This window comes from Dipteris shenzhenensis, chromosome 15, assembly GCF_047967505.1.
Source record: "Dipteris shenzhenensis isolate YYH24624 ecotype China chromosome 15, Dip_SZ_1.0, whole genome shotgun sequence".
NCBI lineage: Eukaryota > Viridiplantae > Streptophyta > Polypodiopsida > Gleicheniales > Dipteridaceae > Dipteris > Dipteris shenzhenensis.
Window position 1 is genome coordinate 35482041 of NC_141610.1, and position 17134 is coordinate 35499174.

A 17134-nucleotide genomic window follows, 5' to 3' on the forward strand; every position below is an offset into this window, starting at 1 on the left:
AGTACAAAGAAATAGAAGAACCCTATATGTGGGTCTCAAACCAAACTCAACTAACTAAGGTGGCATACTAACTGAGCCATGAACTAGTGTAGATAAGGATAGCTGTCATCCAGCTATTATTCGTGGGCGGTGTACCAACCGCATCTCCAGCTAACAAGTCGGTGACATAAGTACACAACGGTCACCCTGACATATCGCGAGTGGAGCTCGATATCTCAACAAAAACTTCATTATTTTGATATCATACTAACTAAATTATACATATTGCAGTTGTATTAGAAGGCTTTTAGATGCATTGGATCACTGTCCTCCAAATGTCTCTCTTTTGGATTCAATAGAGCTAATAAGTCTAGAGGTAAAAAGTCTATTAAATTCTATGTCTTTGAACTTATAGAATAATTTTGTTTTGTGCTGATGCTAACAGTTTCTAACATATCGTTCTAACTGTACAGACACCACAACAAAATGATTCAAGTAGCTGTGGATGGAGAGTGCTGATCAATGCAAAATATCTACTTTCAAGCTACTTTGAGAAGGAACAGCCAGACCTTGTAAGGAAAAATACTTTTCATTTAGCTTGAAGATAATTCATAATGATACAAAGTGTTCTAAATTATCCTCTGCCATTGCAGATGAAAGAGGATAGCTTCAGCTCCAACTATGTACATAATTTTAGAGCTCATACAATTTAGAGGTTTTTGAGCTATGCCTCCCCCAAACCTATTGTACAAGCTACTGTGGAGCTGGGTGAGAGCTCTAAAGTACAAGAAGGTGTCATACACCTTGATGCCACAGATGAAGCACCTAATGCTGAGGACCAGAAGCCACAGGAGCAATCACATAGTGCTGAGGAGGAGCAGACACAGGAGCAAAGACCTGTTGCTGATGTTGTTGAGGAGAAGGTGGAGAAGCAGCGAAGAGATGCTCCTGGGGCAGTGGAGGAGACAATGGAGCAACACCAACATACTGCACAAGACAGGATGAAGCTGTAGAGAAAAGATCCTCCAAAAAATGTAGAGCAGCACCTTTGGATCAAGCTGTACATAAATAGAAAATGGATGTCAGAAATATGTTCTACATATTTAACTAAACAGTTCTGTACAAAATCTTACTTGATTGAATACAAAACCTTTGTTTATGGAGTTTGTGTTATCTCAATTTTTAAAAATTTGATGTCTTTGCATTTTATTGAGCTCTCTCTTCTTTTGAGTAACTGCAAAAAAGTAATATGAATCAGAGTGGTAAATTAAACTAATAGCAATGCTTAATGAGACTAGGATAAATCAGATGGTGTACCTTTCTATTGTTGTAGATAAATAAAAAGTTGTTTGAGATAGAACCTTCTGTCTCAAACAAAATGTCACTGCGCAATTGAGCTAGGGAGCAACATTCTCTTAATGAGATATTGACTAGCACATCACCATTCTCAACAACATCAATATCAATAAGTTTATTTTTTGCACCAAAAGACTCTTCATCTTGATCCATTGGGACTAGTTTTGTGCCTAGCATTCGACTGCACTTGTAATAAAAAGAGAAAATAAAATTTTGTGATGCAACCATATACTTCAGTTGATAGAAGGTTGGACAACCTCACAAAACACTGAACTACATGTCTTCTTATCCCAACCTTTATCCAAAAATTATGGCATGCATGCCGAATTTGTTGCTTTAACTGTGAACATTGTTTTTGAAACCTTCACTAGAAAGGTATTAAACAAGTCCACAAAAACTGTGAGAGGCATGCATAAAGAAATTTTTACTATCCTAGTGGCAATATTGGGCCTCAGAGCTTTCTGTACTTCTGTAAAAAGCTTCGCCCTATATGCCTCTGTAACACTAGAATGTGGGTGAGGCCAATCCACTGAATTCCATGCCGGAAGGTCTTGTTTTATTAATACACCATGTGTGTTAGCTTTGTCCAGCAACTGATAAAAATGATCAGTAAAAAATATACCCGATTGAGCTAGCTCTGTTGCACATCGACCTTGGTATTGTTGTTCTCCTATCGATCCATGCAGAACATCTATAAATCCCAGAATACAATCGATGTTTTGCCATGTCTCATACGATGAAGGATATAAATCTTAAATAAAACAACACAAGAATGTCAATAAGCTAAGAGAGAAAGCTTCATCTTAAAAATCCATACACCTCGTAAAGAAAAAAACCACAATAGAAAAATATATAATAGGCCTGTGTTGCGGAAGATTTTTTGGATAGTCTCACAAGACAAGTTCTTTATGCATGTACACGTGCTGAATCAAAACTTCTTTCACGGATATCTTCCCTTTGGTGATTTTAAAATCTCGTACTCTTCCCTTCCACGACGCTAAGAAAATGTTTTTTGTCTGGGGTCTTTTTCTTTTGCTAGGTTGCATGAGTACCCATGCTCCTTTCGAAACACTAAACCTTTCCCAAGTTCCTTCCGTTTTGACTGTACTTGAATTCTCTACCGACGAAATAGAAGAAGCAGGTCGACAGGGTAAGGATGTTTGGTATAATTCTGCCTTCGTAGCATTATCATCCACAGAGCATCTTCCACAAGAACGGCCGTGGTTTTGGTTCACCATGGAGATTTTCTGAATCTATAACAATAGCAAAGTAATGTAACTAAGATAAGAATTTGAAGTTTCAAGAAAGAGAAAGTGGGCAGACAGACAGTTGATGAGAAACATCTTACTCTATGCCAAACAGGATCAAGGGAGCAGTTTTAGAAAAGAAAGGCTGCTGCACAATGAGGCAATGGTGTAGAATGGTAGACCTTTCGCACGAAAGCCGGCACAACATTTCAAAGTTCAAAGGAAGGTGGAAGCGGGAAGGCCCTTGTCAGATAAAATGTCAGTTTAGATTCTATATTCTTGTCCAAAGATCTTCTGAGAATAAAAAACCAATCTCCACATTAATGTAGCACGCTTGTACCTACATAAAGTATTGTTTCTTTTTTCTATTTTCTCTTATTTTCGTGAATTTTCAACGTTACGTTGGCCCTCTATTGATTGGTTGAGAGCTTATTTTTCCAAACCGTAAAAGGCCCCAAAATGAGCTCCCTTTTTTCCTAATGAGAGAGAAGCTCTCCAACTTGTATAAATATCCCATAATGGAATGAAGCCCACACTGTTTGGGGCATTGTGTTGAGTTCTACTTTGGTATTCCAAGCAGTTGTCTCAAGTGTCCATGCTTCCTTGCACTCCATGTCCAAAAGCATGTCCTAACCTTGCAACTCCTCCTCCCCTCCCCTCCATCCTGGCAACCCATCCTCTCCCTCTCCTCCTCCCTCCTCCTCTTCCCTTCTCCTCCTCCTCCTCCTCCTCCTCCCTCCTCCTCCCTTCTCCTCCTCCCTCCTCCTCCTCCTCCTTCCTCCTCCTCCTCCATCCTCTCTCTTCTTTCCCCCATGCTCTTACACCTTCTTCCTCTCCCACTCCTATGCTCCCCCTAAACCCTTAGTTCCTCAACCCTTAACCTCCATGATCTACGAGGGAGACGAGTTCTCCACCATGTACTCTACCCTGAACCTTGGATCCTCCTTCTAACCTTGGAACCTCTTCTAAACTCTAGAACCTCTTTCTAAACCTTGGAACCTCTCTCTAACCCTTAAACTCCTCCTAAATCCTTTAACCCCCAATGAAGGAAAAAGCCTTCATTACCTCAACCATGATGATGCACGTTCCTTTCACACATGCATGCACTATATTTGCTTACCACACTTAAGCCTATGTCTCTCACCGGAATACGACTCGAGGTCCTAAGCTACACGTATACTACAAACGACAATCCCAATATATTTGTAGGTGACAAAAAGCCTTGGAACCCTACATACTGAGAATACCCTGCTCTTCCTGGAGAAGCCATGGGAAAGAGCCAACATTTGGCATCACTGTTGGGGAGGCTAGCATCTCAGGGAACGAGTAAACATATGTAGGTATGTGTAAAAAACAAACTACTATGAACTTTCATGAACATAACAGTCAAGGGCAAGGAGAGTAAAATTTTTCCAGCTCTAGCCAAACATATCAACCCCAAGCATCAACCTTGGGTTACTACCTTAAGAAATTTTCTTTATTTCTTAAAAAGAAGCCACTTGATAAACAATTAGACTAGGTAGTGGATACGAATGCGTAGAGCTTGTAATTTTGATCCTTTCAGCTTTTTTATAGAAGAGCGATTCGAGATGTCATAAAAAGTTATGGCTCGGGAAGAGTTTAGGGTTTAACCGTAAACCTACACCCATTTCCTATAAAAACCCACTCCACCCTCTCATTCTTCTTCTTTCGCATCTTGCCTCCATCCTCTTCCCCATTCCGAGCCCTACGCAAGACACTCCTCCCTCTCCATCGACCGCCACCCTACTCCCATCCTCACATGGTGAGTTACTTTGAGCCCATCTCATAGTGATAACCTAGCCATCCACCCACTGCCCATTCGTCCTCAACAATCCCGTTACACCGAGAAAGACTTGGAGAGCATTCAAGTGACCATCTCTTCCTCCCTTTGGATTTCCATCAAAGTTTTCCGTCCATCAAGTTTCCTCCATCCCCCTCCCTCTCCCTCTGCTCCTCCCTCCTCCTCCTCCCTTCTCCTCCTCCTCCTACTCCTCCTCCCTCCTCCTCCCTTCTCCTCCTCCCTCCTCCTTCTCCTCCTTCCACCTCCTCCTCCCTCCTCTCTCTTCTTTCCCCCATGCTCTTACACCTTCTTCCTCTCTCACTCCTATGCTCCCTCTAAACCCTTAGTTCCTCAACCCTTAACCTCCATGATCTACGAGGGAGACGAGTTCTCCACCATGTACTCTACCCTGAACCTTGAATTCTCCTTCTAACCCTAGAACCTCTTTGAAACTCTGGAACCTCTTTCTAAACCTTGGAACCTCTCTCTAACCCTTCAAATCCTCCTAAACCCTTCAACCCCCAATGAAGGCGAAAGCCTTCATTACCTCAACCATGATGATGCATTATCCTTTCACACATGCATGCATGTTCCAAGTTCCACAGCCACTAGACTGCATGCATAGCAACCTAGGTATGTGCTCACAATAAGCCATAACCTGAGGACAGGTAATAAAATGGATCCCAGAGTATGTTGTCTGTGCCAACACATGGACTTAGGTAGTACAAAATGTGTGTGTAGAATAGCGACAAAGCTCCACTTGTACTTGCATAAGGCTAGGAATAATCTCTCTTAGGAATCCTAAACATGCTATTTCTACTTGCAATTCCTACATGTGAGTTCTAAATGCAACTCCTACATGTGAGTTCTACATGCAACTCCTACATGCAAATTCTACTTGCAACTCCTACATGCAAGTCCTATATACGATTCCTACATGCATGTTCTACATGCGAGTTCTACATGTGATTCCTACATGCAACTCCTACATGCAACTTCTACTTACAACTCCTACATGCAAGTCCTACATGCGATTCTACATGCATGTTCTACATGCGAGTTCTACATGCAACGCCTACATGCAAGTCCTACATGTGATCCTACATGCTTGTTCTACATGCGATTCCTACATGCATGTTCTACATGCGAGTTCTACATGCAACATGCAACTCCTACATGCAACTTCTATGTGCAAGTTCTACATGTAGAGAGACAATTTCTTACAATTCCTACATGTAGAGAGAGAAGCTCTCTAACTTGTATAAATACCACATAATGGAATGAAGCCCACACTCTTTGGGGCATTGTGTTGAGTTCTACTCTGGTATTTCAAGCAATTGTCTCAAGTGTCCATGCTTCCTTGTACTCCACATCCAAAAACATGTCCTAACCTTGCAACTCCTCCTCCCCTCTCCTCCAACCTTGCAACCCATCCTCTCCCTCTCCTCCTCCCTCCTCCTCTTCCCTTGTCCTCCTCCTCCTCCTCCCTTCTCCTCCTCCTCCCTCCTCCTCCTCCTCCTTTCTCCTCCTCTCCCCTCCTCTCTCTTCTTTCCCCCATGCTCTTACACCTTCTTCCTCTCCCACTCCTATGCTCCCCCTAAACCCTTAGTTCATCAACCCTTAACCTCCATGATCTACGAGGGCGATGAGTTCTCCACCATGTACTTTACCCTGAACCTTGGATCCTCCTTCTAACCTAGAACCTCTTCTAAGCTTTGGAACCTCTTTCTAGACCTTGGAAGCTTTCTCTAACCCTTAATGTCCTCCTAAACCCTTCAACACCCAATGAAGGTGAAAGCCTTCATTACCTCAACCATGATGATGCACGTTCCTTTCACACATGCATGCACTATATTTGCTTACCACACTTAAGCCTACGTCTCTCACTGGAATATGACTGGAGGCCCTAAGCTACACGTATACTACAAGTGACAACTTTGATATATCTGTAGGTGACAAAAATCCTTGGAGCCCTACATACTGAGAATACCCTGCTCTTCTTGCGGAAGCCATGGGAAAGAGCCAACAATTAATGAGTATATTTTATGTTGTTCTAGAAGTTGAAATGTGGAAATTTATTGTACAGTTTTCAATAGATGATTTTGTATGAAAGATTGAAGGTTTGAATAGGTGGAATTTGGGCACGCCGAGTTAAAGATAGGTAAAGGGGATGTGCTCTCTCTTTGCAATCAGTTTTGATTATGAAAGATAGAATTCGGTACTCGAATGCTCTCCAACTTAGACAAGTCCGCTAGGGCAAGGAATCAAAGAAGCCATATTTGATAAAATTCAGCAATTATTGAAGTTGGAGGAGGATAGGGTGATCAGCTCATACATCTCTGATGTCATTTAGCAAAGAAGACATAGGTGGATTAACAAGAAAATCATGTTTAAGGTGTTTCAAAAATGAGATTTAGTTCTAATGTTTAATTCCAAGTGGGGGCCTAGAATAGGAAATCTCAAATTAAGGTATGATGATCCTTACAAAATTTTGGATGCATTGGGGGAATGTAATTTCAAGTTGGAAGATATGTGCGGGAATGCTTTACCAAAGCCAGTTAATGGTTTTTTCATGAAACCATATGTTGCACCCATGCTATGGACACATGTGTGGGCAAATGGTTTAGTGGTTACAGATGGGTCAGAAATGGTGTGTTCATTCTTCATTGTATGTCTTGCTGGAGCAATGTGGTATACGGTTCCAAGATTTGAAATTCGGTAGCATTGTTTTCTGGAATTCCAAGGAGTGTGGTAGTGTTCCGAAAGTACGGGGCATGGTTCGAGATTTAGAGAGGATGGAGTAATGCAATAATCAAGTATGACGATTGCAGATGGCAATCTTGTGTTTGTGTGCAGCTTGGAAGAGATCAACCAAGCACCAAGCTACATCTCTCATGCATGTATGTTGATTAAAGCTCAACCTCAAGTGATAGACTCTGAGGTTGTACAGCTTGTTCTGAATGAGGATAAGATATTTTCCATACAAAATCATTGCACAACATAGTAGTGTTACTCTTGAACCGATCGAGGATGAGGGCTTGGTCTTCAAATAAAGTATTCTGCCACACTCCACAACCTTCTCTATCAAACTTCTCTTCTAAAACATAGTAAAAATCCCTTTGTTGATCTTGTGCCTACTTTACCTTACTTTCAATCCTTAGAGATTCTTGAATTGAAGCACGAACTTCGTGGACTTGAATGAAAGTTAAAAACTGCAAGCCATCCATGGTTACCCAATCTGGAGAGAAGAGATATATTGTCTCGGGGGATGCCTATTAAGAAACTCTATGTATCACTTGCATTTATGGGGTATTTTAAAAAACTCTCAACTAAAATATTTTCCCCAATAAAAAACCCCCTCTTTACTTATGTACTAAGTGATTTTTTTCGAAAATTGAATTAAAAAACCCCTCTTGTTATTGTTATCCTATTAGATTTTTTGCAAAAGTTGAATTAAATACCCCTCCTTTTGAATGCACGTGGTACACTAAAATTTTGTGAGGTGAACCCCCGAGCATATTGTTTTCCATGTAGATATGTTCTTTGATCTTGTTTTTTATTTATGAGAAATTAATGCTGAAAGCTCAAGTAATTCAATCTCTTGGTACAACATTCATCACCTGATCCACCTTAAATAAATTCCTAAAATTGTAAGTCTCTTTCAAGTGATATACATCAGGCCATGAATTACAAGATTTTTTCACAAGATCCATCATCTCTACCAATGCCTAGCAGTGTCAATCAAGCATTAAATATCGTTTTTGCCTCAAGGTCATGCACAACCATATAAAAACATGGTCCTAGGTGTGTTATTCCAACAAGTACTTATTGGATGGGCACACCACTTTGTAAGCATGTAGATACCACCTAGTTTGAGATATGTGCAAAGTAATGTGTCCATCAAAAACAATTTGCATGGTCGATCACACATTATACATTTTCCCCCTACTGTTATGCACCACCATAAAAAAACATAGTCCTAGGTGTGTTATTCCAACAAGAACTTATCATATGGGCATGCAGCTTTGCGTCCAATTCCATACCATCTAGCTTGAGGTATTTGCAAAATATTGTGCACATTGCATATGCTTTGAATGGTCGATCAAGAATTAAACATCGTTTTTGCCTTGGTGTGATGCACAACCATATAAAAACATGGTCCTAGGTGTGTTACTCCAACATGTACTTATTGGATGGATGCTCCACTTTGCAAGCATATAAATACCACCTAGTTTGAGGCACATTCAAAGTATTGTTCCCATCGGGTAGTCTTTGCATTGTTAATCAAGCATTAAACACTGTTTTTGCCTTAATGTGATGCACATCCGTAAAAAACACGCTCCTAGCTGTGTTATCCAAACAAGTACTTATCAGATGGGTGCACCACTTTGCATGCAAGTCAACACCATCTAGTTTGAAATGTCTGCAAAGTATTGTGTCCATCAAATATGATTTTCATACTCAATCACGCATTATACAACGTTTTCCTCCTAGTGTTATTCACAATAGTCAATTAAAGTGCTCCGAGGTGTGTTATTCGAATAAGTAGTTATGGGATGGGCATGCCACTTTGCATGCATGTCAATATCACCTGAATAGAGACTTGTGCAAAGTACTGAGGCCATCAAATATGATATTCATGGTCGACCAAGCATTAAACTCCACTTTTGCCTTAGTGTCATGCACAAGCGTCAAAAAAACTGTCCTATGTGTGTTATTTCAACAAGTACTAATTGGATTGGTGCGCCGCATTGCATGCAACTCAATACCACCTAGGTTGAGGTGCATGCAAAGTATTATGCCCATCATATATTCTTTGCATGCTCGATCACACATTATATATTGTTTTTCCCCTAGTGTTATGCACAACCATAAAAAAACGTGCTCTCATGTGTGTTATCTGCACAAGTACTTATGAGACGTCTGCGCCCCTTTGCATGCAAGTAAATACTACCTAGTTTGAGGCACGTGAAAAGTATTGTGCCCATTTGATATGCTTTGCATGGTCGATTCCCACATTAATCACCGTTTTTGCCTCACTGTGATGCAAATCCGTTAAAAACATGCTCCTAGGTGTATTATCCTTACAAGTACTATCGGATGGATGCGTCACTTTGCACCCAAGTCAATACCATCTAGGTTGAGATGTGTGCAAATTATTGTGTCCATATGATATGATTTTCATGGTCGAGCAAGCATTAAACTCCGCTTTTGTCTTAATGTCATGCACAAGCGTAAAAAACATTGTCCTAGGTGTGTTATTCCAACAAGTACTTATCAGATTGGCACGCCAAATTGAATGCAACTCAATACTAACTAGGTTGAAGTGCATGCAAAGTATTTTGCCCATTAGATATGCTTTGCATGCTGCATGATGCATTATATACTGTTTTTCTCCTAGTGTTATGCAAAACCGTCAAATACATGCTCCCATGTGTGTTATCTGAACAAGTCATTATGGGATGGGTGTGCCACTTTGCATGCAAGTAAATACCACCTAGGTTGAGGTGCGTGCAAAGTATTAAATGCCCATTTGATATGCTTTGCATGGTCGATTCTCGCATAAAACAGTGTTTTTATCTCACGGTGATGCACATCCATCAGAAACATGCTCCTAGGTGTGTTATCTAAACAAGTACTTATCGGATGGGCATGCCACTTTGCACCCAATTCAATAACATCTAGTTTGAGATGTGTGAAAATTATTGTGTCCATTGGATATGCTTTGTATGGTTGATCAAGAACTAAACATCGTTTTTTCCTTAGTGTCATGCACAACCATATAAAAACATGGTCATTGGTGTGCTATTCCAACAAGTACTTATCGGATGGATGCGCCACTTTGCAAGATGTAAATACCACCTAGTTTGAGATGCATGCAAAGTATTGTGTCCATCGGATATGATTTGCATGGTCGATCACGCATTATACACCATTTTTCCCCTAGTGTTATGCACCATCATAGAAAAACATAGTCCTAGGTGTGTTATTCCAACAAGAACTTATCGTATGGGCATGTAACTTTGCATGCAAGTCTACAACATCTAGATTGAGGTGCATGAAAATTATTGTGCCCATCGCATATGCTTTGAATGGTCGATCAAGAATTAGACATCGTTTTTGCCTTAGTGTCATGCACAACCATATAAAAACGTGGTCCTAGGTGTGTTATTCCAACAAGTACTTATCATATGGGCACTCTAATTTGCATGTAAATATCACCTAGGTTGAGGCACATGCAAATTATTGTGTTCATTGAATAGGCTTTGCATCGTTAATCAAGCATTAAACACCGTTTTTGCCTCAATGTGATGCACATCCGTAAAAAACACACTCCTAGGTGTGTTATCCGAACAAGTACTTATCGTATGGGTGCACCGCTTTGCATGCAAATCAATACCATCTAGGTTGATATGCATGCAAAGTATTATATCCACTGGATATGATTTGCATGCTCAATCATGCATTATACAATGTTTTCCTCCTAGTGTTATTCACAACCATCAATAAATGTGCTCCGAGGTGTGTTATCTGAACAAGTACTTATGGGATGGGCATCCCACTTTGCATGCATGTCAATATCACCTGAATAGAGACCTGTGAAAAGTATTGAGGCCATCGGATATAATATGCTTAGTTGACCAAGCATTAAACTCTGTGTTTGCCTTAGTGTCATACACAAGTGTTAAAAAACATTGTCCTAGGTGTGTTATTCCAACAAGTACTTATCGGATTGGTGTGCCACATTGCATAAAAACCAATACCACCTATGTTGAGGTGTGGGAAAAGTACTATGCCCATCGGAGATGCTTTGCATGCTTGATCACACATTATATACTATTTTCCCCCTACTGTTATGCACAACCATTAAAAAAACGTGCTCCCAAGTGTTATATGAACAAGTACTTATGGGATGGCTGCACCACTTTGCATGCAAGTAAATACCACCTAGGTTGAGGTGCGTGCAAAGTATTGTGCCCATTTGATATGCTTTGCATGGTCAATTCCCATATTAAACACCGTTTTTGCCTCATTGTGATGCACATCCATCAAAAACATGCTCCTAGGTGTGTTATCCTTACAAGTACTATCGGATGGATGCATTGACCACTTTGCACCCAAGTCAATACAATTTAGTTTGAGATGTGTGCAAATTATTGTGTCCATATGATATGATTTGCATGGTCTATCATGCATTATACATCGTTTTCCTCCTAGTGTTATGCACCATCGTCAAAAAACACGCTCCCATATGTGTTAACCGAACAAGTACTTATGGGATGGGCATGTCACTTTTCATTCAAGTCAATACCACCTGAATAGATTCATGTGCAAAGTATTGTGTCCATGAGATATAAGCATTAAACTCTGTTTTTACCTTAGTGTCACGCATAAGCGTCGAAAAGAGTGTCCTAGGTTTGTTATTCCAACAAGTACTTATCGCATGGGCGCAACAATTGCATGCAACTCAATACCACCTAAGTTGGGGTGCGTGTAATTTATTGTGCCCATCAGATAGTCTTTGCATTGTCGATTAGGCATTAAATACCATTTTTTGCTCAGTGTGATTCACATCTATAAAAAAACACGCTCTTAAGTGTGTTATTCCAACAAGTACTTATCGGATGGGCATAACACATTGCATGCAACTCAATACCACCTAGGTTGAGGTGCGTGCAGAGTATTGTGACCATCACATATGCTATGCATGGTCGATCACGCATTCTACACCGTTTTTCCCTTAGTGTTATGCACAACCGCAAAAAACGCACTCCCAGGTGTGTTATCTGAACAAGTACTTATGGGATGGGTCCATCACTTTGCATGCAAGTATATACCACATAGGTTGAGGCATGTGAAAATTATTGTGCCCATTCGATATGCTTTGTAGGGTCGATTCTCGCATTAGACACAGTTTTTGCCTCAGTGTGATGCACATCCGTCAAAAAGTGTGCTCCTGGGTGTGTTATCCGAAGAAGTACTTATCAGGTGGGCACACCACATTGCATGCAACTCAATACTAAATTATTTATACTATCTTTTATAACTCTAAACTGTAAAATCACGAATTTAAATTAGAGATTCTATTAGCTAAATGCTTGTATCCTTGTATCACCATCAAATTTTAATAAAATAAAGTAAAAGTAAAACAAAAGAGATTAATTTAATAAAAAGTTACAACTAATAGGAAAAATATTCAAAAGACACTAATATTTTCCATAATTATTCCACAGGAAGATGGCAAAAGATTTCATTCCTGGGATGGAGGCAATATTATGTTGCCAAAGAGTAGTTGCATTTGCTACAATCCATGATAGTGATCCAAATTCTCTTTGTCACTTTCAAAGACTTGGCGAAGATAAGGTTGCAGTTATTGTATCAAAGATTCTTAGTGCACATGTTGAGCTAAAGCATAAGTGGATCAAGGAGGGTGTAGCGCCTGCTATCTCTGCGGATCTTCTTTCTCTCATAGCTAGTACTTTCTGAAGGAAAGGAGAAAGCAGTCAAAAACTTGTAGATACCACCATACCAAGGATCCCCAACTTCTATGGCTGCTACAAGGGTTACATCAAGGCACTCCTCTAAATCAATCAAAGCATTCTTCAAGTTGGAACATCCCCCTTTTACAATTTTGAAAGAAAAATCATATTCTTGTAGAACTGCCAACCATTTGGCCAACCGGCCCATGGGATTTGGTGATTGAAGAACCTGCTTTGCAAGACCAGTGCCAGTGAGTATAAAGAAGGACTTTCCAGCCACATAATGCTTAAATTTCTCAATGCAAAACACCAAAGACAATGCATGCTTGTCAGCCTCTGAATAGCGTCGCTCAGTGTCAACAAGCAATTGTCGAGAAGTAAATCGAACGGGGTACATGAACCGATCCTCCCCTTGCTGGAGAAGAATACCTGCCAGAGTGTGCTCACCAAACCTTGGAGATTTATGCCTTATAATGTTTTCAATAAATCATTTATTGCATGGGATAGAGATGAGACTTATCCAACACATATCGTCGGGAATACAAGGTGCAATTCTTTGGATATCATTGTGGGAGATATTTTGCAAATGATATCATTTGCAAATAAGAACACAGCGGAAGGGCAAGTTTTGGGGTTCGACCACTGGGATCAGTGGTCATTTGCGAAGATGAGGATTGTGAAAGTTACTAATGATGGTATGGATGATAACACAACATCATTGGATGGTCCCTATTATGAGGAAGGAAAATATTTGAGATGGAGCATTGAATTTTCAAAGATTAAAAAGGGACATGTGGTTTTCAATGACAAAGATAGGGTATACTACAATTTCAAAGGCCTTAAAGAATATGCCTACAAGCCAAGCTTTGTCCCTTAAGACATGGATAATTTCAATGAACTAAAGTACAGAAGTGACATCTTATGAAGAGTGGATGAGTTCATTGATATGGAGAAAGATAAAGAATTCAAAAGCAATGCTTGCTCTGGAATGAATGAATTCTTGCATATTGACAAAAGGCAAAGGCATCAAAAGTGTTATCTCTTCAAAATTAGATGATTTCAATGCAATTCTCTATAGAAGTTATCAAAAGGCAAAGGCATCAAAAGTGTTATCTCTTCAAAATTAAATGATTTCAATGCAATTCTCTAATGAATGAATTCTTGCATATTGACAAAAGGCAAAGGCATCAAAATGTTATCTCTTCAAAATTAGATGATTTCAATGCAATTCTCTTGACATCTTATCTCAAGAGTAGATGAGTTCAATGGTACTATGAAGGCAAAAGACTTTAGAAGCAATGTCTTATCAGGAGTTGATGAATTCACTCACATCAAGAAGATAACGATATCATCGGTGAGTTCTATGGTACTATGAAAGCAAAAGACTACAGAAGCAATGTCTTATCTGGAGTCGATGAATTCACGCACATCGAGAAAGATAAAGATATCATTCGTATTGTCTCCTCAAACTTAGATGATTTCAATGCACTTAACTGTAGAAGTGATAGCTTGTCAGGAGTGGATGAGTTCATTGGTACCAATAAAGCAAAAGGTTTTAGAAGTGATGTCTCATTAGGAGTGGATGAATTCATACACATTGTCAAGGAGCACAAATAGTTCAAAACTGTTGGCTTATCAAACATGGACGACATGAATATTGACTCAAATGGTCCGAAGATTACTTCAAGGACAAGAATGAAAGCAACAAAGTACTATTCAGTATTTGACTTTCATAGTGATAAGATAAACGATGCAACATCCCATGAAAACACGGTGACAAATAAACTCAATGGGGAGAAGTGTAGAATTTTCAAAAACTTGGATGTACAAAAGAAATGAATAAAAGACTCTCCGGTATTTGACTTTGATTGTAATAAGATGAAGGTTGCAAGATCCCATGAAAATAAAGTGACAAATAAATTTGATAAGGAGAAGTGTACAAATGTACAGAAGAAATGGACATACATATGCATGAAAAGAAGCGAGTCCAGGCAGATGTAGAAAAGCAACCAAAGAGAATAAGAGTATTGAATGTTATGCTAAAAGCAATGCGATCTACATGTTGCAACAAAGTTGTATGCATTCCATTAACTTACTTGACATCAAGGGATGTAGAGAACAGGCGTGGCAAAGAAGAGGGAGCAAAAGAAATGAATACCTACTCACGAGGCTCTTGCTTTCTGGTAAATGATACGAAAAAGCCAAATTTCAAACAACAGATAAAGCCTCGTATAAATGGAAAAAGTATTTGCAATAATGCATATCGCATTACTACAGAATTATCACATGGCACATACTGGGATTTGGCAAACAAAGAAAAGTATGGAGTAAAGTTTAACACTCATGGAAATATGGGAAGGCCCAAAACAAGAGTCTCAATAGTCTCGGCAACACAATTTGAAAAGACTACATTCATGAAAATGCTTTACCTCAACCCCATCTATCTGAAATGCATCTTCCGATAGGTTTGAAAAAAAAAGAAGTGTTTAAGTCTATTGGAGAAACACAAAGGCAAAGAGGGCATGCTCTGACATCTTTTCACAATTTGTATACTCTTTGGAAGAAGAGCTTTGTACATGTTAAAATCCCAAAAAGGCAAAAAATGTCAAAGTGCAATGATTGTGATGATCTAAAGCGAGCACTTGAGAGTGCAACGTCTCCAGAACAAAGAGAATCATACAAAAGAAAATAGAATTTCATCATAGACTAGTTCGGCATTCTAGACTAAAATATGCATTTTGGAAGAAGCAAGCTATTTCTCATCCAAATGAGTACATGTGCATTATTGTAGATGGTATGGATCAGAACACAACAACATTACCTCGATTCATAAATACTCCACCTAAGCTACAAGGAAAATACTTTTTGAAGACACATCTATGTGGAGTGTTAGTGCATGGATTTAAGTTTTTTGTAGACATATGGATTGATTCCTTGCATCTACATAATAGCAATCAAGTTGTAACGCTAGTTATTATGAAGGCAATTCATAGTGTACATGCATAAAAAGGTCACCTACCAGAAAATTTGAGAATACAGGCAGACAATTGTGGCGGACGAGAGTATAAGAATCTACTCTTTTTTGCATTTTTCTCAATGCTATAGCTCATCAAATCTTTAATGAGATTGAAGTCGGGTTTTTTTTGATTGGACAAACACATGAGGATATGGATCAGGTTTTTAGCACAATCTCAAGAGAGCTAAAACACAAGGACATGGAGATGATGGATGACTTGATGAGAAAATGTGGGAGGTAAGTTGGTGGCCACAAGGAAGGTACAATATGCTCCATGGTTTAAAGGATGTATGATTGGAAGAGCTTTATTCTACCTTTCATACAAAAAGGTGGTGATGCCCTGATTGGTCATAATGCTCCACACTACTTTCACTTTTTCTTAAAGAATCAAAAACCAGTGATGCAGTGGCAACACTATTCTCATGATACAATATGGGAACCCGAAGAACCTTACCGTCTCTTAACTTCAATCCCCAGCAAAGAAATGCATCCAATATGGGCTCCTATAAAAGAATTCAGTGAGAAATCTAAAGGTGAAATAGAAGGCTTAAAATCTTTTATTGCATACAAAGAGAAAATGCTTCGTAGATTTCCTGATTGGAAATCCTCTTGGAAGGAACACACTACTGTTGTAATTAAGAATACCTATTAATTGATAAAGGACCTTGAGAAAATGCGAGCAGATGATGCCAAGGAAAAACAGCCTTTATTTTGGCCAAATGTTGGTAACGACTTGCACCCATTATTTGATGTCTTTGAGAATGAGTTTGATTCGCTACTCCCACATCCATATTGTGGTTTGAGGAAGAGAGAGTTTATGCTAGAAGTAAACATAGACATCCACTGCTTTGTTGTAGTTCGACCATCAGACGATGAGCATGAGAATGTTAAGTTCTGGGTTGCAAAAGTGGTGGACGTGAGCATGGATGACAAGGGAAATGTTGCAATATTTACAACACTATGGTATGAGCCAAGGGGTAGGATGGAGAACCATGATAACAATACATTGTATATTGGTTGTTTCAAGAAGGAATAGGTTCCAAACCATGAAGCAATTTCGGAGCTTTCCACAAAGATAGTCATAGTATCTTGGAAATCAAGGACAAAGAAAACAAGGAAGCACACGGGATATGATGTAGAAGAAAAAATAAAGAATACCGCTACCCATTATGTCACACATTACAGAGTCTTTGAAGATGCTCATGCTAAGGAGTAAGTAGGAGATAGCACAAATGAAGAATGCCCATGATAATAT